At 42.0% G+C, this 24,916-nt stretch overlaps 1 protein-coding gene across 2 annotated transcripts in view; it reads right to left on the bottom strand.

The window, feature by feature from the left end:
• LOC144594034 (PC3-like endoprotease variant B) overlaps nt 1-24,916 on the bottom strand; it is a 1,240,467-nt gene that overhangs the window by 559,855 nt on the left and 655,696 nt on the right. The window lies entirely within an intron of this gene.

The following is a 24,916-nucleotide window of genomic DNA, read 5'->3' as shown; positions in this document are numbered from 1 at the left end:
CCACGATCACACTGTCCTTAATTTTAAAATGGAAAGACGCCCAGGTCCCTTGCAGAGCATATACTAATACAGCTATCTATGTTATTGGTCAATGTTTGGGAAATGTCTCTTTCTGACCTGAAGATCTCTGCTTATTTCAACCACCAGAAATTAGATATATTTAGGACGGGGTAATAAACACATGAGAATGTTAATGCAATATAAGTGACTACATTTATTACTTCTAACTCCAAAAATGCAGGGTATATTGAGAAACAAAATGCATATATACTGTAAATAGGGTGATGGTATATATTTACATTAACCTGTGCACTGGTTTGTTCAATGTTCGAACTAAACTCCACATATCTCATATGTATAATCAGACATTTACATTTTCTTACCCTATCTTCCCTTTTATACATCAAAGGAGTAATTCATATTTTCCACATTATTTATAGATTTAATCTCCTCACTCGTTTTCAAACTTTCTTTGATCTTCTCAAAGGAACTGGTGTTGTTGGTGTTCTACCCACTTCTTGACTTGGGATTTTGTGTCATTCCTTCCACTGTCTCTACTAGATATATTGCTGATCACATAGCATTGTGATTTTCTCTTGTAAATGGTCTGCACGAAAACTTAAGATTTCATCTCTCCTTTCTTCAAGATATCACTTTTGTGCCACATATATCCCCTATCGCTCCATCAAACTATTTCCAAATGCCATATTTCCCAGGTAGTATTAGAACATGAACCATACCTTCTTATTGGAAGTATTTATCTCCACAAGTCATAATTTTGATAAGCTCAACTGTCTCTTTTTCATTCTCCTCTGAATTAAGTTAAGTTATATTCTGGGTCCTTAATGTATTAGTAGGACAAACCTGTTGTGGATTAGCATGTCATTCTGTATATTAAAATACATTCATTTCCTCTGGCAATTAAAATATTTGCCTACTGAATTTTAGCTTTGGGAACTAGCCTTCTCTCTAAATTTATGACTATAAACTGTAATCACACTTGTACTTTGCATTCAACAAAATATTCTGAATTTGTCAATCCCAACTCCATTGCCATTGATCTTTTGCACACATTCAAATGTGAAAATTCTGTTTTAATAGCTTTAAATTTATTTATCAATGAAGCCATAAAATTATCACTCAGCATAGTCCAATAAATTGCAAAGATATAATGAGAGAATAATTCCTTCAATGCACTCTTTAACAGTCTGACTTCTGATTCCTAATTCCAAATTTGTAGCTCTCTAATATTTTGCATGGTTTAGGATTGAAATGATCATTTTAACATTTGTACTCTTTCACAAAGCACATGGAGGGTTGTTTGCACATATGTAAGTTTTTTGTATATGCCTATTCATACCATCACCATCAATTGTTATTATGTTATTTTCAATCTTGATGCCTGTTGTTGTATGGTGTTGAAAGATTTACTCGCATAGCATTCATTTCCAGAGTCACAGATTTGTACAGGACAGAAGCAGGCCCCTCAGCCAACTTTCGAAGCCACCCATTTTACCTATCTAAGCTAATTTAATTTACCTGCAATATAACCATAGCCATCTATGCATTTGCAATCCAAGTTCTTGTCTGGATGCTCTTTAATGCCATGAGAATATTTCCCTGCACCACCTCTTCAGACAATCAGATCTCTTTTGACATCCTGCCTCTCACCTTAAAACTACACTCTATTGTCTTAGATAGTGGAAAATTGATTCTTGAATCCATTTCAATTGAAAAAATGACTTTTTCACAAGACAAAAGTATTTTATGGCGGCATATTCTCACCATCACCATTAATTTCCGTTATGTTACTTCAACATTTAAAAAAAAAATTCTATGCTCTCGATTATGAATTGAAAAGCTCAAGCATTTCATGATAAGCATCGTCTTTAATTATAAGCAGCCTGGGAAAGCTATTTAGTCCTGTTTCCACCTTTGTGTTAACTTTTACAGCAAGTGTTTTTATGCATCACATCATTTTTTCTCCTGAGCTTCAACTTGATTACCATTGGGGTTTTTTCAGAAATAGTGATTTTAATGGACGTTAACTAAGAATTGGACAAGGCAAAAAAATAAAAGAAATAGTCACAGACTATCTGAACATATCACATGAAGTCTTTGGTTATGCTCTTGAGCAGAATTTGACGGTTGTGCTTTTTCCCATTGCTCTAGCAGTATATTCTGTTGCTTTTCTCTCCTCCTTGCTAATTTGTATTGTATGCTGTTCTTCCAACTACACTCTGCATGCAGTCACTGAAAGTAAGCATGCAGGTACAGCAAGCAATGAAGAAAGCTAATGGCATGTTGGCCTTCATAACGAGAGGATTTGAGTACAGGAGCAAAGAGGTCCTTCTGCAATTGTATAGGGCCCTGGTGAGACCAGATCTGGAGTATTGTGTGCAGTTTTGGTCTCCTAATTTGAGGAAGGATGTCCTTGCTATTGAGGCAGTGCAGCATCGATTCACGAGGTTAATCCTGGGATGGAGGGACTGTCATATGAGGAAAGATTGGAAAGACTGGGCTGGTATGAACTGGACTTTAGAAGGATGAGAGGGGATCTTATAGAGACGTATAAAATTATAAAAGGACTAGACAAGCTAGATGCAGGAAAAAATGTTCCCAATGTTGGGGGAGTCCAGACCAGGGGACACAGTCTAAGAATAAAGGGGAGGCCATTTAAAACTGAGGTGAGAAGAGACTTTTTCACCCAGAGAGTTGTGAATTTGTGGAATTCTCTGCCACAGAAGGCAGTTGAGACCAATTCATTGGATGAATTTAAAAGAGAGTTAGATAGAGCTGTCGGGGCCAGTGAAATCAGGGGATATGGGGAGAAGGCAGGCACAGGTTACTGATTGTAGATGATCAGCCATGATCACAACGAATAGTGGTGCTGGCTGGAAGGGCCAAATGGCCTCCTCCTGCACCTATTTTCTATGTTTCTATGTTACCACATGTTTGTTATCTGTTTACGCTGATTTAGGCATTAATATTAAATTGATCGCCATCAAACAAAGATGCCTGGATTCTGTGTTAGGTTTCTCAAGGTGGAAAGTTGTGGAAACTCAGTTCATTTTGCTTCTGTAAAGAGGGGAAACCTGGTACTTTCCACATAGATTGTGCTGGGAAGGTACTGATATGCTGAGTCCAGCAATTCCCATTTCTTTAATCTTTCTGGTTGCCCAATCTTTTACAAGGATGTAAAATAACCAATGTTGAATGCAGAAAAACTCCACAAACAAGTCACAAAGATTAACTATTCCACCTGCACCACTGAACACCCCATCTCTAGAAGCTTTCAAAATGGCTATGGTCTGCCATCTTAAATAGCTGTGGGTTCTATGGTGAATCTACTCTTATTACACCGTTAGTCAAGGGATTGCAGGATTTCCAAACAGTGTTGATAAAGAAATATTACATGTTATACATCAACTCTCCACTTAAACGTGTCAGTGCTTTCTGCTGCAACTACTCCACATGACAACAAGATCCAGCTTTATCTCATTTGTCTTTTGCTGAACATGGCTGGGTACAAATTGGCTGCCACCATTGTCCACAGGAAAAGTGATGAAAGTGTTCGATCCAACAAACATGGCATGAGTCATCTACTTAGTGAGAACATGAACTGCAGTCTGAGTGATGCTGCTGACATCTCCTGTTGCAGTCGGCAAGATGCCAGAGGCAAGGAAGTTCATAACGGCTGTGACATTGAGTGCAGTAGTCAGGTGAATTCAAGTCTTCTTCTACAAGGTGATCCAACTCTGAGACAAATCCCTGAGAGAAGCAGAGACCCAGTGTCATTCCTTCCACTGTCTCTACGAGATATATTGCTGATCACATAACACTTTGATTTTCTCTGTATACCGTCCCTCACCAAACAGCCAATCACATAGTGCCGTACCTACATACACCATACAAACGGTATGGATTCCTGTAAGCAAAACTCCTTTTGCTTGCTCACCCAACTGAGGTGTCTAATCCTTCCTGTGTGATTGCGCTTGACTGAGTGAAATTATTCAGATGCAGGTGAAAAGCAAAACTAATTGCCGGAAGGCCCCTCAGAGTTCACAGCATTCTGCAGCAAATCCAAATGGTTTAAAATTGTCGAAATGACCAAACAGTAACCAGTTAAAACATGCATTAACAGACTAAATAAACCATCTGGCTTGAGTAACTCAGTGGGTCAGGCGGCATCTCTGGAGAGCATGGATAGGTGCGTCGGACTTCAATAGTGGATCTCATTTTGATCTCCCGAGTCCTACTGGTATCCTCTTTCAGCGGCAGACCTCTATGCTAAACACCACTGGGTCCCGCTACCCTTCCCCTTATGCCATCCATCTTTCTTCTCCTACTCCTCACCCCTACATCACCCCTCACAACCCCCCTCCCCTCTGAAGCCCCACCATCTACACCCCCACTCCATGTCCCTCTCCACCCCTCTGCTCTCTTCAAATCTGACCCCAGCCCTTACCCCTGTAAGGTTTTCACCATCCACCCTGACCTTCCCCTTTCCAATGCAGAATGGTCAGTCCTCAGCAGAAGCCTTACCTTTGTACTTCTATGCCCACACCTCAATGAGTTCTGAGCCCATCATGATGTTGAGCTCTTCGTCTGTCACCTCTGCCGCAAGGCCTTTTTCTCTGGTAAGGAGACCTCGCCTCCCAGTGGCGACCCCTTCTCCCATCTCCAACATTCCTCTTCTACATGGACTCCCCCTGTCAGACCTCTACCCTCTCTGGAACTTTTTATTTTCAACTGCCGTTGCATTATCAACCGTCTTAAGATGTCTGAAGAAGGTCTCGACCCGAAACGTCACCCATTCCTTCTCTCCAGAGATACTGCCTGTCCCGCTGATTTACTCCAGCATTTTGTGTCTGCCTTCGATTTAAACCAGCATCTGCAGTTCTTTTCTACATATCAACCGTCCTAACTTTGCTACATCCCTTACCCACTCCAATCTCACCACCTGTGAATGCACAGCCCTCCTTTTACCCAGCAACAATCCCGTAATAAAGGTGAAATATCACCTTTCCATGTTCTCCAGAGATACTGCCTGACTCGCGGAGTTCTCCAGCACTTTGTGTCTTTTTTTTAAACCAGCATCAGTTCCAGTTCAACCACTTCCTTATGTCTCCAGTACACAGACCGGTCAGAAAAATGGTCACGACCCGCAATGTTGTCTGTCAACTTCCTCCCCAGGAAATTGACTCTGGTATGATTTTATATACCCATCACTCTTTGAGTGAAAATGTCGATATTTTAGAATAGAAATAGCTATTCACAAGGGATAGGAGTAGAATTGGGCCATTCGGTCCATCAAGTCTTCTCTGCCATTCAATCATGGCTGATCTATCTCTCGCTCCTAACCCCATTCTCCTGCCTTCTACCCATAACCTCTGACACCTGTACTAGTCAAGAATCTATCTATCTCTGGCTTAAAAATATCCACTGACTTGGCCCCCACAGCCTTCTGTGGCAAATAATTCCACAGATTCACCACCCTCTGACTAAAGAAATTTCTCCTCATCTCCTTCCTAAAAGAACCTCCTTTTTATACTATTCACAGTAGTGGGCATGGGGATCCACATTTGCAATGTATTACCAGCATGATCAATGTCATAATGGAAAAAAACCTGAAAGTACTAGAAAAACTTAACAGGTCGAACAGTGCTTACAGAGAGAGAAAAAGTCACATTACTGGGGGAAATGTGAGAATGTAAAACATGTTTAGTTTTGGTTAATTTAGAGATACAGCTGCCCACAGAGTCCGCGCCGACCAATGATCACCTGTACATTAGTTCTATCCTACACACTAGTGTGGCGGCACCCGGGGGCTAGGCCACTCCCTTGGTCATTCCACTCGGCACTCAGTGGACGGGAGGGATTAGGTCATTTCCTGGGTCAGTTCCCTTGGGTCAGGTAGTCTGGGACTATAAAAGGTTTTGGGTGTGTCGACTCACGAGTTCTTGAGTGCGGTGTTTGTGTGCCTTGCGAAATAAAGTATATCTACTACTCACCTGGCGTCTGGCCTGATTTCCGTGGTGACCGCACCCACTACACTAGGAACAATTTTACAGAAGCCAATTAACTTACAAATCTGCACGTCTTAGGGATGTGGGAGGAAACTGGAGCGCCCGGAGAAAACCCAATGCAAGCAAAAGGAGAACCTACAAACTCCATACTGACAGCACCCATGGTCAGGATAGAACCCGGGTCTCTGGTGGCTGTGAGGCGGCAACTTTACCACTGCGCCTCTGTGCGTGAAAAACTGAGAAACAAAGAAAAGAAAAAAGAATAACCAGGAAGGTCTCTGATAGAATGGAACACAAACACGTTTAACTGAATAAAATAAATGATGGTGCAATGCATGACAAAAGGACAAGGAAAAGTAGTAAATAGTAGAGGTGTAAAGGATAAAAGAGACAAACAGAAATCCTGCTAATGTGGGCATTCCTGTGGATAATTGGGGGTAAATGAGATAATAACTGCTGATGCTGTATATCTAAAATGATGTCCCTGTTTCCAAGACTCTTCTGCACAATGGACAAAATCCCAAATGGAGCTTGCATTCAAAGGGTTTTTTACTATCATGGTCAAAGCAGCAGTCCTTATGGGAAGAAACAAAAACATAATATGAGTCTTGTCTCTCACTGGTTATACCTCTAGCAGAGCATACCCATTGACATGAATTACCTTTGGCGGATTTTTTTCTTGGCTAAACCATAATGCAATCAGAGATATTCACCATTGGGTAGGAAGGGAGTACTTGATGGGATTTCACCACATGACCACCAAACCATCCCACATGAGGTTTGTTCATCAAAATTTGTCAAAGTAGATTGGCGGCTGTTGTCTCTAGTGCATCATTTACAAACATTGGTGATATCTGACCCATGTGACTTTGAGAGCTGTGCACATTGAAATCCTTTTGTTATTTCCCAGGACCAGTAAATGTGAAAGATAAACACAAAGTGCTGGGGTAACTCAGTGGGTCAGGCAACATCACTGGAGAAAAGGCGTTTCAGGTCGGGATCCTTCTTCATACTCTAGAGAAGTGTCCAGACCCAAAATATTACCTATCTTTCTTTTGCATAGATACTGCCTGACCAGCTGAGTTACTCCAGCATTTTGTGTCTATCTTTGGTATAAATCGGCATCTGCAGTTCCTTGTTTCAACAGTAAATGTGGTTTGAATTAATCATCATGCAGATTACCTTCCCCACAAAGAAATGGAAGGATTTGTGGTGGATATATAGTTGAGGCCCAATTTCTTATTGGAGAGTGAAGGAGAAAACAAAAATGGTTAGAATCAATTAAATATGGTCACAATCTATCGAGAAAGATAATGTCTATCTTCAGTTCACCCATCCTCATTCTCCAGAGATGCTGTCTGACCCGCCGAGTTACTCTAGCTCTTTGCGTCTATCTTCGGTACAAACCAACATCGGCAGTTCCTTCCTACACAAAGAAATACGGTGTTTGGCTGTGGGTGTGGGGCATAAGGACAGCTAATAGTTGGTGATTAGTAATCATACAGCAGTTAACATGTAGAACTGAGGTACTAAGAGCCTTAAATGCAGATTTAAAGATTTGAAATTTAAAGATTGTGGACTGAAATATTTTGCATCTGTGAAAGCAGAATATGTATGGGATTTGAGCATGGAACAAATTATCAGAAAAATGGGAGGACTGTGTGGATGTCTAGAGCATATGGTGAAGGATGACATGACTGCAAACCTCAATAAAAAGAGGGGTCTTCACATATGTGGAAGAGTAATTTTGATAGCTCATGGAAATAGTTTTAGAGGAAGTAAAGGATAGATATTAGTACTGAGTTTGGGATAAGTGTCCAAGTGAATGGACAACTGCCTTTGTAATATTGCAATTAATAAACCACTGTTTTTCTACAAATGCAGTGATATCAAAACTGTTTAATTCCTTTTCAGGGTGTGTTAGACAATAGACAATAGACAATAGACAATAGACAATAGACAATAGGTGCAGGAGGAGACCATTCGGCCCTTTGAGCCAGCACCGCCATTCAATGTGATCATGGCTGATCATTCTCAATCAGTACCCCTTTCCTGCCTTCTCCCCATACCCCCTGACTCCGCTATCCTTAAGTGCTCTATCTAGAATGCATTCAGAGAATTGGCCTCCACTGCCTTCTGAGGCAGAGAATTCCACAGATTCACAACTCTCTGACTGAAAAAGTTTTTCCTCATCTCAGTTCTAAATGGCCTACCCCTTATTCTTAAACTGTGGCCCCTTGTTCTGGACTCCCCCAACATTGGGAACATGTTTTCTGCCTATAACGTGTCCAACCCCTTAATAATCTTATACGTGTTCCAGCTTCAATCTCTGTTGAACCCATGTAATATCAGCTTTTCGATCGAAATGAACTGTATTGGTATATATTCTGACGACTGAATATCTGTAGCTTGAATAATTAAATCAAAAGTTGATTCTGTGAACAAGATTCTGACAAAGATATTAAAAAATCATATTTGAAATTGCAATTTGAAATTGTCAATTTCTTGACAATTAAACTTCCATCATCTATGATGGAACTATCTGTCTCCATGATTAACTGTGAGAGTTTTCTCTTTTCAACAAAACTCTGTGTGAGATAAGAGGAGCTAAATTGTACAGTTCCAAAAACGAGTACAGGATTGCAACGGGCAATTAATCTGCATCTGTCGTTAGGCATTTGTCCAACTCAGTGAGGTATGCTCATTCAGATGATGTCTACATGCAACCAGTACACTAGCTTCATGTACCAGCAGGGTGCCATGACTATGACCTCCAGCATCCTGGAAATGGAAGGTACATTGTGGCTGGAGCAGGTGCAGCAAGTCATATCTGATATGAATGTCATGGAAGACGCAGAGTAATGACAGGAGAAAGGGGAATATAGGGTGCCCAAGGCTTTTGTGCATCACTCAAAAAATATTACAACAGGAAATGTAAGGGAGAATAGGTGGCCTGTGCCTGGGAGGAGACAGGAGATACCACAGACATAAACCATGGGTTAACATATGGTGAGCATTTGATGGCACTAGGCCTGTACTTGCTAGAGTTTAGAAGGATGAGGGGGGACCTCATTGTAACTTACCGAGTTGCGAAAGGCCTGGATAGAGTGGATTTGGAGAGGATGTTTCCATTAGTGGGAGAGTTTAGGACCAGTGGGCATAGCCTCTGAATACAATATTTTTAGAAACGAGATGAGGAGGAATTTCTTTAGTCAGAGGGTGGTGAATCTGTGGAATTTACTGCTTCAGATGGCTGTGGAGGCCACGTCATTGGGTATTGTAAAGGTGGAGATTGACAAATTCTTGATTAGTAAGGGTGTCATGTGTCCTTCTAAACTCCAGCGAGTACAGCGAGAAACTTCCTACCTGAATATCAGTAAAGAAAAGTAAGGATATTCTCACCTGAAACCTGTTTCCAGCTGCTGACCCCTAATTTCAACTTTAGACTCAGGCAAGGATTGTGTTGGAAATGGCTGTAAGAGTGACTGCCATTGTAACCTTTTATTGGGTAGCTTCCTTTCAGCTGGGGATGAACATATTGCATCTTGAAATTTGTCATCCACTGAAAGAAAGCTTCTCAGGGACTCTCCTTCCCAGGGACCAGTAGGGTCACCTAGCTTCGCTAAACCTATAGGCTTCCCCATGGTATAGTTCCCTATAGTGACAAGTACATTTCTTTGCAGCCGCAACAAATCTCTGCAGAAAGCCAACAATGAAAGTTATGCTGCCTCACGAAATGTGCTGGAAGGCAGCCTTGGTAAGCTGCCTGGACAATTGTGTAGGAGTGTGTGGTATGGTTTGTAGTTTTCTATCACATGGTTTGCAACTTCATCTTGAGGGTTGTTACCTTGCCAATATTTATATGACAAACAGTGAGGAGCAGAGTCAGGAAGGGGAGGTAGATGAGGAAGAGGAAGAGGATGGAGAAACAAAAGCCTAAGCATTTCCTTCTGTTTCTGTTTCTGTTTTCTACTGCACAACTGCCAACAGCTGGGCTATCTCGTGCAGGTTTCGCTCGCGTGGGTTCTGGTTGTAAAAAGGTTATTTAGATTTTTAGGTGGGCAAGTTTGGTGAGATGATCCATTTCCAAGTTGTCGAGCTATGACTTGAGGAGTGACAAGATTGGTGCACATCTGGTGGTGTCGGGAAGGATGTTCCACTCTGTGACAGTCCATGGATATAGTGACTGTAGTTAGCTATTTTTGTTTGCTCTAATTCTAGTATAAATGAAGTTACCTGAGTGCTGTCTTGTAACTTTCTGGGTATTGGATTGAATAAAGTGAGATATGTTACTGCGGATGATGCCATGAGTCTCTTTGTAGACTGTACATAAGCGGGCTTTGGTGCGTCTTGACTCCAGCGACTCCCAGCCAAGGCGATTTAACATATCGGAGATGCTTGACTGTCTTGAGTAGTCGTTACAAACAAACCGTGCTGCACGCCGCTGAACCTTGTCAATGTTATTTTTCTGGTGAGGGTCCCATATTGTCTGGCAATATTCCAACAGTGGGCAGACAAGTGTTTTGTACGCTACCTCCTTTGTTGGTTTGTCACAACCAGATACATTTCTCCAGAGAAGGCCCAAAGTTCTGTTTGCTTTTGTGGCAATCTGGTTTATGTGTCTGTTCCAGGCTAGGCCAGATGTGAGTTCAAGTCCCAGGTATGGGCGGTGATCAACTTCTTTAAGCAGGTTGACTCCCATCTTGTACCAACCGGTTTATGATCGGCTTGACTTTATGAGTAACTCTCATGGAAAAGCATTTGGTGTCATTGAAACCCATCTGCCAAATGGTTTCCCAATTGCAAAGATTGTTTATGTCATTTTGAAGAACCTCGGCATCTTCAGCAGCTTTGATCTCTCGGTTCACAGTACAGTCGTCTGTAAAGAGTCTCACTCTCGAAGACAGGTTGTCAGGCAGATTGTTGATGTAGATCAAGAACAGCAAGGGTCCCAACACCGTTCCCTGTGGCACGCGGGACTCAACTGGATATTGTTGTGATGACTCACCATCTACTACATTTTGATGTAATTTGGTGAGGAATGAATCAATCCAGGAGTATATGTTATTTTGGATGCCAATGTGGTGAAGCTTAGCCATCAACCTACGATGGGGAACAGTGTCGAAGGCCTTGCTAAAATCCATTATAATAAGATCGGCCTGCCCTCTGTTATCCAAGATTGTTTGCAGATCTTTAACCAGGACAGAGAGCTGGGTCTCGCATGACCTGCCTTTGTGGAATCCGTGCTGCTGGTCAGCTAGTATATTGTGTATTTCAAAATGCCTCATAACATGGCCATGAATAATATATTCAAGGAGTTTACAGACAATTGAAGTCAAGGATACCGGACGAAAATTGGCTGGATTTGAGTGTTTGCTCTTTTTGTAAATTGGACAGATGTTTGCATTACTCCAATCACTCACTAGTTCTCCAGTAGAAATTGATTTCTGGAATAATATCTGGAGGATTGGAGCAATGCTTGAAGAACATGATTTCAAAACTCTGGCAGTTATGCCGTCTGGGCCACAGGCTTTATAAAGATTCAATTCAGACAAAAGCTTTTCAACTCCCTCTTTGGTGATGAGCAAGTCACCAATATCTGGAACGCTACTAGGGCCAAGATCTGGAAAATCAAATTGTTTTCCTCTGGTAAAAACCAAGCAAAACTGACGACCAAGAGCTTTGGCTTTATCCTTTGCAGCTGAAATGATGGTATTGTTAATATGCAAGGGTGAAACTCCAAAGACTTCCCTTCACTTGGATTTTATGAAGTTCCAGAGCTATCTATGGAAATCTCACAACAGTAACTCAAAGACCAGCTCTTCATCCACAAACACCACCCTCTCCAAAATGGATTATCATTGTGCCCATGTGGCCAGAATATGCAAGTATTTCTTTAGCCAGAGGGTGATGAATATGTGGAATTCATTGCCACAGATGGCAGTGGAGGCCAAGTCATTGGGTACTTTTAAAACAGAGATGGATAGTTTCTTGATTTTGTAAGGGTGTCAAAGGTTATGGAGAGAAGGCAGGAGAATGGGGATGAGAGGGAAAAATAGATCAGCCATGACCGAATGGCAGAGTGGACTTGATGGGCTGAATGGCCTAATTCTGCTCCTTTGGTTTATTATATATACTCCCTACAAAATAAATGCTCTCAACCTAATAAATTATACCATGTTCTGGCTTTCTCTCAACGATAATTTCTCTCCCCCCCCCCCACCTTTACTTTCAGTCTGAAGAAGGGTTTAATTCCATCACCTCTTCTTTTTCAGAGAAGCTGCCTGACCAGTTGAGTTGCATCTGCATTTTGTGCCTATCTTCAAAAAAAAACCCAGCATCTGCAGTTCCTTCCTACAAATTATATCATGTATTTGAATCAAAGAGTCATTAATGATGAATGCACAATTCTAATGCTGAATTACCATGTACCTCTGCCCCCACCAGTGCTGTGCTATCCCAATGGCATCAACAAGGTTGGTGGAAGCTGCTGACTTTAAGTGAAGAGATTAGAGTTGACAACAGTGGACTCAACTCTGGGGGTGATTGTCCCATAGGAAACTCGGCTGCTTTGGGTGAGGCAGCGGAAGTCCTCACTGCTCACAAAGAAAGAATCTGACGAGAAGGGGATGGATAATCCCAAAGGACCACAGAGACAAAGCAGGAAAACATGGAGAGAAACCAGGAAAAACAGTGCAAAGACAGCCGGATGAAAGAAAGGGTCACAGTTGATATAACCCACTATATTACATCTGAAGCACATTTCCTGACAACAGATGGTAGAACCACACTGAAAACAATGGTATAGATATTCAGTAGTCAGAGCTATCCTAACCTCTGGGCAAAAGCAAAATCTAACATGGTGAACTGTACTTAAAAGGGACAGAATTGGTAAGGGGTAGGGTGGTGATGATGGTAAGGCAGGAGGACGGGTGGGAGGGAAACGTGTAACTGGAGCCGGCAGCCGGCATGGAAAAAAAACAGAGTTATATTGCCACACAGTCTCACGTGTAGCAGATGTCACTGCAAAGATTCTGCCTTCCTTATTTGTCCACCCACCCAGCGTTATGATTCAGGGGTGAGGCAGCTCACAGAAGAGATGAAAGACAGATGGACTTTAGCAACCAACTCATAATCCGAGGGCAATCCAGTATCAAAATAAAATACCAAAGGAAGCTCCTAAAATAATTCCTACAATCTTGCAAATAAATCATGTTACTATATCATTTTGGCAACCACTCACTTAGCATCTTTGAGTTTAACAAATTGAACGTTGACGGTAAATTAGCATTTGGAATATGGAAATACAAGGAACTGCTGATGCTGGTTCATGCAAAAATAGACAAAGTACTGGAGTTTCTCAGAGGGTCAGGTAGCATCTCTGGAGAAAATGGATAGGTGCCGTTTTGGGTCGGGACCCATACAGCGTGGAAACAGGCCCTTCGACCCAACATGCCCATGCCAACCAACATGCCCCATCATCACTAGGATGTGTTTAACTTTGTGTTGTATGGAAAAGAGTTGCATAAAATGGTGAATCGCATGACAATGATCAAATTACCAAGCTATTCAGGAAAATTGGCCTTTAAACCCAAGAATATTTCCTCTCCTAATGCACACCAACATTGTGATAGTATTGCTGACTGCTAATAAAACTCCTCCTGCATTCTTCCACATTGTGTTTATTGGTTGAAAGATACAGCATGGAAATAGGCCATTCAGCCTACCGAGTGCATGGTGACCATTGGTTACCCTTTCCCACCGGTTCTCTGCTATTCCACTTTCACATCCACTCGACACACACTGGAGGCTATTTACAGAGGCCGATTAACCTACTAACCCGCAAGTCCTCGGAATGTGGGGGGAAACCGGAGCATCCGCAGGAAACCCACGCGGACACAGGGAGAACCTGCAAACTCCACACAGATAGCACCTGAGATCCAGATCGAACTCAGGTCTTTGGCATCAGGTTTACCAACTGCACTATGCTGTACAAGCAATATTGTTTTCAATAATACTCCTTTTCCTAAAATAAAGCGTGGGAAACATTGCTATTTTTATTATGAAAATGTTACATAACCATCATCTGTATTAAATCTACTCACCATATTTCTCATTTGAGCAGACAGGCTGGATGCGTACATTATGCTGTTGTGAATCTAAATTCTTCAATTCTGGTGGCTAATTTAATTTCAGAGTAAATTAAAATGTTCTGCAGTTTAAACGTGTAATCTGAAATCCTGAAGATGAATTAGGAATTAACCCATGAAGTCCCCGAAATCCTTTTTGAAAAGTTCTTTTGATTAAACGGTACAACATAGAAACAGACCCTTCGGACCGCTGAGTCCACACACACCATCGATCATCAGTTCCCACTAGTTCCATGTTATTCTATTTTCGCAACTACTCCTTACACTTGAGGGGGAAATTTTACGGAGGCCAATTAATCTACAGATCTGCATGTCCTTGGAATGTGGGAGGAAACTGGAGTACCTGAAAGAAACCCACACACACAGGGAAAACATGCAAACTCCACACAGTCTGCATCTGAGGCTAAGATCAAACTCAGGTCTCTGATGTTGTCAGATGGCAGCTCTACCTAGGCGTGCCACTAGGCCACCCTGTTGCTGGAAAAAAATGACTCCACATCATCCTGGCAGTATAATAGTTGATCACAAATAGACAATAGGTGCAGGAGGAGGCCATTCGGCCCTTCGAGCCAGCATCGCCATTCAATGTGATCATGGCTGATCAATCTTAATCAGTACCCCGTTCCTGCCTTCTCCCCATACTCCCTGACTCCGCTATCCTTAAGAGCTCTATCTAGCTCTCTCTTGAATGCATTCAGAGAATTGGCCTCCACTGCCTTCTGAGGCAGAGAATTCCACAGATTCACAACTCTCTGACTGAAAAAGTTAATGTTTTCAGAGCACATTCTTGGAAGAAAAACCACATTAACCTCTGAAAAACCACATCAACCTCTGAATTGTCTGATCCTCCAATGCACTAATGCCTGGATCCAACAAGAGACTGGTCTTCCAATGCCCCTTAACCACTGACAGAGAGTTCTCAATTTCCACTGTCTCTCTTTTGTCCCAAATGCCTGATGGCTGCCTTTTCCCACTATGAACCAATCAGCCTGGTGTCTCAGCTCTATCCCTGTCCGAATGTAAGACTTTCACTCCCAGTCCTTTCTCCCCAATGATCATTATCCCCTGCTTCCAGCTTTGGTGTGGATGGCACATTTTTTCTGTGTGGAAAGATGCCATGGAAGAAACCTAAGCAAGGTTTTAACATCAACCAAAGCTTTCGACCTTAGGTCCTGTTGAAGTGTGCACAGTGCCTTTAGGTGACTAAACCAGCACCCTGCACCTGCTCTCCACAAGGGTTTTCTTGAAATCTTCAAATAGATCAACGTTAGTTCTAAATTCCAAATAAGACACGTTTTCCATTTTTGCCATTTTCACTGGTAATTTCATTCACTGGTTCAAGGTATCATTTTGGTAAATCACTGTTATAACAACCAACACCTATATCTCCTTTGTGCTTTGTGATGTTCAGAACTGTCCACATTTTTCAAAGTGTCATCTAATCAGGGCTTAAATACAGCTTAAATTCCATCCTTTCATTCCACTCCTCAAAACATAGAAGCCTGCATTTCATTTCCATTTTTAATTGTTCTCTGATCATCTGCTGGGCATTTTAATGACCCAAGAGCATGGACCATCGAACCTCTGACCTCCGCCGCAACTGGTATTTGTTGTTGAGAAGGGAATATGTTCTATCCTTTTAAAGTACCTGGGCGGTGATTTCATATTTGCCTCCACTGAAATCCATTTGCCTATTTTGTCCCTTTGCCCCACAACCGCTTTTTGGGTATGGTTTACAATAGCACTACTGTTGAGTCATATCTTAACAAAAGGAGACAGAGGAAGGCCATTTGACCCATCAAATCTATGCTGGTTGCCAGGAAGTAGACCCTACATCCTTCCCCATATTTACCTCTACTCTGCAACTTTGGTGAGGGCATTGGTGAGACCACACCTGGAGTATTGCGTACAGTTTTGGTCTCCTAATCTGAGGAAAGACATTCTTGCCATAGAGGGAGTACAGAGAAGGTTCACCAGATTGATTCCTGGGATGGCAGGACTTTCATATGAAGAAAGACTGGATAGACTCGGCTTGTACTCGCTGGAATTTAGAAGATTGAGGGGGGATCTTATAGAAACTTACAAAATTCTTAAGGGGTTGGACAGGTTAGATGCAGGAAGATTGTTCCCGATGTTGGGGAAGTCCAGAACAAGGGGTCACAGTTTAAGGATAAGGGGGAAGTCTTTTAGGACCGAGATGAGAAAGTTTCTTTTCACACAGAGAGTGGTGAATCTGTGGAATTCTCTGCCACAGAAGGTAGTTGAGGCCAGTTCATTGAGGCCAGAGGGAGTTAGATGTGGCCCTTGTGGCTAAAGGGATCAAGGGGTATGGAGAGAAGGCAGGTACGGGATACTGAGTTGGATGATCAGCCATGATCATATTGAATGGTGGTGCAGGCTCGAAGGGCCGAATGGCCTACTCCTGCACCTATTTTCTATGTTTCTATGTAACTTACTCTTTCTCGCCGACCCCAATCACCTCTCCTTTTGATTTTTTTTTTTTGCCACCAACCTTTGGACCACAATGTCTGTCCTGAACATAATGCCAAATTAAACGTGACTGCCTGCAAGTGGTCCTCATCCCTCAATTTCCTGCACATTCCAGTGCTTATCTAAAAGCCTCTTATCTGCCTCCACCACCACACTTGCCGGCGTGTTTCAGGTACCCACGACATTCTGTGTGAAACACTTGCCCAGAGCATCTCCTTTAAACTTTCCCTTCTCTCACTTTAAAACAATGCCCTCCTGTTCTTGACATTTCCACACTGGGGGGGGGGGGGGGGGGGGGAGGGGGGGGGGGGGAGGGGTTCTAATCGTCTATACCTCTCATAGTTTTATATAATTTAAGAAAACAATTCAAATTTACCCAATCTCTCATTATAGCTAATAATCTCTAATCCAGTTACCGGTCTAGTAATGTGTAGGAAGGAACTGCAGATGCTTGTTTAAACCGAAGGTAGACACTAAATGCTGGAGTAACTCAGCGGGACAGGCAGCATCTCTGGATAGAAGGAATGGGTGACGTTTCGGGTCGAGACCCTTCTTCTGACAGAGTCAGGGGAGATGGAGATACAGAGGTAAGGAAGTGTAAGGTGTAAATACAAGATGAAGGGGATGGAGGTCATTGTTAGATAGGAGAGGGTAGCAACATAGCAAACAGAGATAAAATGTAATTGAGGACTGTCAGACTGGCCATAGAATTGGGAAGGGGGCAGGGATGGAGAGCTAGGGTTACTTGAAGTTAGAGAAGTCTCTTCTGCACCCTTTCCATAACCTCCACATCCATCCTGTGATGGTGGTGAACAGAACTGCACACAATACTCCACTGCACACAATACTCCTTTTCCTTCCTGCGCCAAACTATTTAAACACAACAACTATTAAAGCATCATCTAATCACCATGTCCTAATTTAATGCTGTTACAGATATACTTTCCAAAACCTTTCCTCATAAAAGACTTGATGGCAGCATCGAAAAGCAAATTCAGGCTCCTGCGAATTGAAATTTGTGGTGGTTATTATTAGCAAAGCCCAAGTCTTAATCCTCATCGAGAGATTGCTCATTTGAGGACAAGATGCTCACTCAGCCAACAGTCAACGCGAATGATGGAAGAAGCACCTCTTCAAACCACTTCATATGGATTAAACTACTGTCAATGTATATGTTATCAGATGAAATAATTCACTGGAGCAGACTTATCAGATATAATGAGCATAACCAGTATTTCATTTCATATATACAGCACGGAAACAGGCCTTTTTGGCCCACCAAGTCCGCGCCGCCCAGCGATCCCCGCACACTAACACTATTAACACTATCCTACACACACTAGGGACAATTTTTACATTTACCCAGTCAATTAACCTACATACCTGTACGTCTTTGGAGTGTGGTAGGAAACGGAAGATCTCGGAGAAAACCCACGCAGGTCACGGGGAGAACGCACGTATGCTTTATATTGGACAGTTGGATGTACAGAATCTATACTTCCCCGGTCTAGAATGTTTACACAAGGAGCAATGATTGCTTAAAGACGTCTGATTTTCTTGCATGTTTCATTGTTCTATATATCATATCCTTTGTCATGGAAATTCATCAATTAAGCATGGATATCATTGAAATAACAGTCAGAAAGAGGCCATTTCATTCATCGTGTCCATGTAAATTGAAAAAGAACTGCTTAATCTAATTTTAGCCTAATCTGACTTTCCAGCTCTGTGATCCCGCAGTTAACAACTCTTTAAGCACATCCAAATTTCGAGAGGTTTTGACTCGACCATCTTTTCAAGCATGGAGTTCCAATCCCTGCCACCCTCGGGATGAAATAAATGTACCTTATTTTCTTCCTCATCATTCCACCAACTAATTTTAAATCTCTGCTTCTTGGTTTTCAACCCTTCTGCTGTTTGGTTTTAGCAGAAAACAGTGGGAGACTTAATGAGAGGATGACAGATTAGCAAAGGAGAAAGGTGAAGAGGTCAATGAAAATAGAGCAGGAAGTTATCATTAACGTGAGATACGTCTCTTTTGGAAGACAAAAATCATCCTGGGCCAGTTGTCCAAATTGCATTTCTGTAAATTCTAGTCCTAGACTCTCCCACTAGTGGAAACATAGCCTCCACATCCACTCTATCCAAGCCTTTCACTATTCTGTATGTTTCAATGAGGTACCCCCTCATTCTTCTAAACTCCAGAGAGTACAGCCCAGTGCTGTCAAATGCTTATCATATGTTAATCTACTCATTCCTGGGATCATTCTTGTAAACGTCCTCTGGACCCTCTCCGGAGCCGGCACATTCTTCCTCAGATATGGTGCTCAAAATTGCTCACAATATTCCAAATGCGGCCTGACCAGCGCCTTATAGGGCCTCAACATTACATCCCTGTTTTTGTATAGAACCTGCAGTGTTCTATGTTCTATGTTCTGAACTATCTTGTAACTCCTGACTTAGCAACACAGTGATATTCATGCAGAGACTATAGTTTTCAAAATGGGATGCAGTGCCATCTTCTCAAGGCAAAATAGCAATACTTACGTCCAAGAGAAGAAAAAAAACACTGCAAGAAAAGGTTAATTTATATAGTTCACTAGCTTGTCTAAATCCTGTTGGGAGGTTGGTAGTGCAGGTGCTGAAACAAACCAAAAAGCTTGATGCAAGGCAGTTTGCACTGCAAGGTTTTAGCATCATTACCCTTTGGGCGTTGTGTAGGTGGGAAAGCCCAGACGGCCCTTTGACAGAGGAGTGTGAAGGCAGGTCTCTGCTGCAATACACCATGTTGACATTCTGTTGCCTTTTCCAACCGTTGCTGCAGGAGCACACCTAACCTGATCCTGGTAGCATCCTGATTTCAAGGTTTCTTCTGCAAGTGGCAGGAAAACTCTGCTTCTCCACCCCCTCTTCTTTCTTCAAGTCAATTGTGCACTTGGATATTCCCAACGGGAACGTCGCAGCGCCCGAAGTGGAACATGAGAGGATTTGTGCAGTCGGAAGCCAAACAGAAAAATATTCCCACGGCGGGGATGTTGAAAAGAAAGAAAATTATATATATTTTAATTAAAAAGTGGGATAATTTAAGAAAATAAATCAACAAACTCGCTGCTCTGACCACTGCAAGGCATTTCCTCTCACGTTATTGTACTTTGGCAGCAAGGGACGCCTGTTGTACACAAATTCTCCTTTGAGCTGGCAGAAACATGTCAGGTCTTTGAATTTTAATGCTGGAAAGTAAGTACCTAAATCACCTCCTTTGAGAACAATATCCTAAAGCAGCTAGGAGTTTGGAAAATCTGAACTTTTGGTGCAGAGTTGGTAGTCCTCTTTGAGGGCTCTATGCAGATGTTCTGAAGAATAGCATCAAGACACACCGGAGTATTTGATGCATGCAGTGAAAAAAAATCCTCCACAATTCTGATTTGATGTCAGTTATATAAGTATTTAATTAATTTAGTTGAAGAGTAATATGCACAAAATACAGCAAACTAACATTTTTAACAGTAAAATAGACCCTACTGTCAGATGACATTAACAAGATTACAATGTATATTTGCTTCAGATAGATTAATGGTGGATAAAGAGTAAATTCTGGGCCATTTGACACTGTGTCAGTCACAGAGGCTGACTGACCAACAATAGAAATAAAAATGAAACTGACTATTCCAGCCACACATATTCAGACTGAAGCAGTCTGAAGAAGGGTTTCTCTCACCTGTTCCTTCCCTCCAGGGATGCTGCCTGACCTGCTGAGTTACTCCAGCATTTTGTGCCTGTTTGTGACACATTTAATTACCCAGAATAGAGGTGTACATCAAAAGGTACCACTGAGGTCCCAATTAACACCCTTTCATTAAGTTATTAACCGGTGAATCCAGTTAAAGAAGTGAAATAATCTCATGCATTTCACAAGTTAAAAAAATACATTCAGCGAGTCGTTAAGATTTACTGTTACTGTCATCGTCACTGTTTCATATTTATTGATCAGTTTGTTATTCGTCGGTATAAATAAGCGGCAGTGAATTTCCTTTGTAATATTTTCTGCTGATATACAATGCAAACTCCTTTTTTGCATTTGACAGCAGTTGTCAGTTGTTGGACTAAGAGGTTCATAGGATGGATGATATAATGGAGACATAGTCATTCAGCACAGAAATAGGCTCTTCAACCTAAACCCGTCCACGCTAACCAAGATTGAAAGTAATTGAAAGTAGGCATGCAGGTGCAGCAGGCAGTGAAGAAAGCGAATGGTATGTTGGCATTCATAGCGAGGGGATTTGAGTATAGGAGCAGGGAGGTTCTGCTGCAGTTGTACAGGGCATTGGTGAGACCACACCTGGAGTATTGCGTACAGTTTTGGTCTCTTAATCTGAGGAAAGACATTCTTGCCACAGAGGGAGGACAGAGAAGGTTCACCAGATTGATTCCTGGGATGGCAGGACTTTCATATGAAGAAAGATTGGATAGACTCGGCTTGTACTCGCTGGAATTTAGAAGATTGAGGGGGGATCTTATAGAAACTTACAAAATTCTTAAGGGGTTGGACAGGCTAGATGCAGGAAGATTGTTCCCGATGTTGGGGAAGTCCAGAACAAGGGGTCACAGTTTAAGGATAAGGGGGAAGTCTTTTAGGACCGAGATGAGAACGTTTTTTTTCACACAGACTGGTGAATCTGTGGAATTCTCTGCCACAGAAGGTAGTTGAGGCCAGTTCATTGGCTATATTTAAGAGGGAGTTAGATGTGGCCCTTGTGGCTAAAGGGATCAGGGGGTATGGAGAGAAGGCAGGTACGGGATACTGAGTTGGATGATCAGCCATGATCATATTGAATGGCGGTGCAGGCTCGAAGGGCCGAATGGCCTACTCCTGCACCTATTTTCTATGTTTCTATCTATGTTTCTAAGTTGCCGAATTTGAGCTAGCTTACTGACATTTGGCCCATATCCCTCTTAAACGTTTGCTAAACCTCTCAACCTGTCAGATCTCATTTTCAGTGTTTGTAAGGCTTGCTGAAAGAAACTTGGGCTCCAAAATTACCAGACTTTTAATCTTCTGATAATTACTGGAATTTACAACCTTGTACAGAAAACTCAGAAATGACGATTGGCAATATTAGCAGGCAGCATTTAACACACTTGTAAACTCCTTTGCTATTTTTGTGGGTGGAAAAATAGAGGTTGGAAATGATATTAAAACAGTATGGAAAGATATTAGTATGTTCACTACTTGATATTTTTCTGAGGAAAAATAGACTTCCAGCTTCGTACCATAGCTAAAATCAAACCATTCCCCCAATTTGACGACATTGAAAAAATTATTTACGCATTCATTTCCTCCCGCCTAGACTACTGCAACTCCCTATCACTGGGATCAGCCAATCATTCCTGTCCCGCCTGCAATTGGTCCAAAACGCCGCAGCGAGACTCCTGACGGGTACCTGTAAAAATCTTCTAACCCACCACTCTATCTCCAGGTCCCTCAGGTCGGCTGATTTGGGGCTACTCACTATCCCGCGGTCTACGTTTAAGCACAGGGGTGACCGCACTTTTGCGGTTGCAGCTCCGAGACTGTGGAACAGCATCCCTCTCCCCATCAGAACTGCCCCCTCCATCGACTCCTTTAAGTCCAGGCTCAAAACCTATTTCTACTCCCTAGCATTTGAGGCCCTCTGAGGGGGCGCTGTAAACATGTTTATGTATGTGCTGTTATGTTTGTGTGTCATTGTTTGTTCGTTTCTTAGTACCTGAACTGATGTACAGCACTTTGGTCAATGTGGGTTGTTTTTAAATGTGCTATACAAATAAAATTGACTTGACTTGACTTGGCAACTATAATAAAACAGTAGGGAGAGATATTAATATGTTCACTACTTTAATATCACAACATACATTTTTGGACTTTTCTAAGGAAGGCAGAGTGCATGTCAAGGCTGGGCTTGAAATCCCAGCGTGTTCGCAGGAAGGCAGAGGTTTTACATGCCCCAAAGGCCCATTTCTGACCATGTCCGATCTTCTGGGACCAGGGTTGTTTAAACACTATCAGCAGGCTCCTGGCAGGATTCTGCTTTCATCTGGGAGTCGACCTCAAGGATGGGAAGAAAATCTTTGCAGCAGTTCTTAGGAACAGCTGCCTACTCGGCAGCTGAAGATGAGTATAGGTTATTTCAGCTGAATTTTTTAGTGGGAGTGAAATCGGCCAACGTGCATTCATTCTGACTTCTTTTGGGCATTTTATTATTTAAACCTCACTCCTCTACTTACCAGAGCAATGCTAAAACCACAAATTAAACATTTTTTGCCTGGTACCCATTCTTCGGTTTGAACTCTTATCAATTTAAGATCTATCGAAGAATGTTCATTCATATTAGAGCAGGCAATATCTCCAGCAGAAAATCATGTTTTAAGTATCATTTGCTCTAAACGTTGCCATTTTATGTCTAATGTCTTTTCTTTACTCCTTAATAGCACAATGGACCAGACCATGATTAAATCTGATAACTTTCCATGTTAACAACAGTATCACTTCCTTGTCTGAAGACTTTGAAATGTAATCACCCATATGATATATTTCTATGATTCATATTTTTATGATTCCAAATCTTGGTCTTCCTTTTCCATTGCCAAGTTTTACTTTCAGGGGTAAGTTTGTATGATGGAACTCCAGTCAGGGTGCCACACCAAATATAATCACTGGTCAATAAAGTGCTTTGAAAAAATAAGGACACATCGACAACTTAAGTTCCCAAGTTAATTAAGAATCACACTCTTCTTAAAGTGGAAGGAAGCAAGCTAAAATGTCGATTTGGTAATATTTACTACATCGATGAGACTATTAAGCATAATAAGGGAAAATAGAACGACACAGTGGCGCAGCGGTAGAGTTGCTGCCTCACAGCGCCAGAGACCCGGGTTCGATCATGACTACGGATGCTGTCTGTAGGGAGTTTGTACGTTCTCCCTGTAACCACGTGGGTTTTCTCTGGCTGCTCCAGTTTCCTCCTATACTCCAAAGATGTATAGGTTTATAGGTTAATTAGGTTTGGTAAAATTGCCGATGCACTTTATTTCTTAAGCAAAAGAATTTCACTATGACTTGCCACATGTGACAATAAAGTATTCATTCATTCATTCATTCATTCATTCATTCATTCATTCATTCATTCATTCATTGTTAGCCCTGATTTTCCTCTAATTGCAATACAAGTAGAAATAATGAACTTCTTCTCTGGAAGAAAGAATGATATCAAATGAGCCATAACAATATTCAGTTCAGCACCATTACAGTAACTCGCAAGCCACATTGTTAAGTCATGAATAAGCACAGATTGAGTACTTTCATTGCAGTTCAGTTTGTAGCACACCAACCTCGAAGTCAGAAGAACCTGACACCTAAGCATCAAAATCTAGAGTGACTCTGCAGCACAGAACATAGAACACAGCACAGGGACAGGCCCGACAGCCCACAATGTCTGTGTCGAAAATAATGCCAAGACCAACTCTCATCTGCCTGCACATAATCCATATCCCTTCATTCCTGTCTATCCATATGCCTTTCCAAAAGTACCCTAAATGACACGATAATTTCTGCCTCCTCCGCCACCCCTGGCATCATGTTCCAGCCAATTCATTACACTCTATATGGAAGATTTCACCCATATATCTCCTTTAAAGCTTGTGCCTCTCACCATTAACCTATGTCCTCTAGTATTTTATTTTTCCATCCTGGGAAAAAGCTTCTGACTCTCTACCCTATCTATGCCTCCCATAATCTATATACTAAAACTCTCGTTTGTTATCTTGTTTGTGACTGAACCTCAGCCAAAACGGTACACTGTTGTGCGACAATTTTAAGCCCACCTCACTCACCATTGTCACTTTAGTGATAATGCAAGTAGTTTTATTGAAATCGGTCTTATATTTTTAAAGTTATTCACATTTTAAGGTTTAAAAGGAGGGGAGGGAAGGAGGGAGGAGGCAGGGAGGGGGGAGAAGGGAGGGGAGGGGGGTTGAGGAGAGAGGGGGGTTGAGGAGAGAGGGGGTTGAGGAAAGAGGGGGTTGAGGAGAGAGGGGAGTGGGGTAGGACAGGGTGCTGCACCAATGCAGGAGAGGTTTGGGCCCAACGGGTCCACTTGGTCTAGTTTTATATACTTCTATCCGGTTCTCCCCTCAAACTCCGACATTCCACAGAAAACAATCCAAAACTGTCCAACCTCTCCCTGTAGCTAATACCTTCTAATGCAGGCA

Source organism: Rhinoraja longicauda, chromosome 5 (genome assembly GCF_053455715.1).
Source record: "Rhinoraja longicauda isolate Sanriku21f chromosome 5, sRhiLon1.1, whole genome shotgun sequence".
NCBI classification, from domain to species: Eukaryota; Metazoa; Chordata; class Chondrichthyes; order Rajiformes; family Arhynchobatidae; genus Rhinoraja; species Rhinoraja longicauda.
Note: the sequence above shows the minus strand (reverse complement) of the source record. Positions and strands in the feature narration are given on the sequence as shown.